The sequence below is a fragment of the Papilio polytes genome, unplaced genomic scaffold, assembly GCF_000836215.1.
Source record: "Papilio polytes unplaced genomic scaffold, Ppol_1.0 DF821733.1, whole genome shotgun sequence".
In the NCBI taxonomy this organism is placed as follows: domain Eukaryota; kingdom Metazoa; phylum Arthropoda; class Insecta; order Lepidoptera; family Papilionidae; genus Papilio; species Papilio polytes.
Window position 1 is genome coordinate 1117317 of NW_013527471.1, and position 594 is coordinate 1117910.

Genomic DNA, 594 nt, shown 5'->3' on the forward strand with positions numbered 1-594 from the left:
TGATATTATTATGGTCTTTCCCCCGCGATTCCATCCGCGTGGAATTAAGAAAACATCTCTGAGTAGCTCATGTGTTCTTCCAGACTATCCTCTACAGTTGTTAAGGCTACAAACTCTAACAAACATCCATCCATCTAAACTTTCGCATTTATTATCTATCTGTACTATTAAAATGAAGCGTAAACACACACTTCTTTGTTGCCTAAGATGTCAGCAATTACAGCATATTTTTGAATAATTCTTTTTTTAATAAAAAGCCCTTCACTTACGTCACGCCTTAAGCTATATATTTTCACGCCATTAACTTATGGGGTAAATATTATGGATAAAAACCCTAATGTAGGAAAGAGACTAGCCAACATCAAGGAAGCAAGATTACTAAGGTTCCTCATGTCATTTTGACATTTGCAATTGATAATATTCGAAAGTTTCATAGTTTCAAGCGGATGAAGCCGCACGGGAACAGCTAGTATTAAAATAAGATACATTTCTTATTTGCAATGTTAACGATCTCGTTACTAACTACACTCAATGCAGGTCTAAAACACCTTATATACGTACCAGATGTAGACCTGGTTGTGCATTCAAAGTATT

General features: G+C 35.4%; 1 protein-coding gene across 1 annotated transcript in view; it reads left to right on the forward strand.

Moving 5' to 3' along the window:
- LOC106108210 (prolyl endopeptidase FAP) overlaps positions 1 to 594 on the forward strand; it is a gene marked incomplete at its 5' end in the record, with an annotated part of 14309 nt that overhangs the window by 8510 nt on the left and 5205 nt on the right. The window lies entirely within an intron of this gene.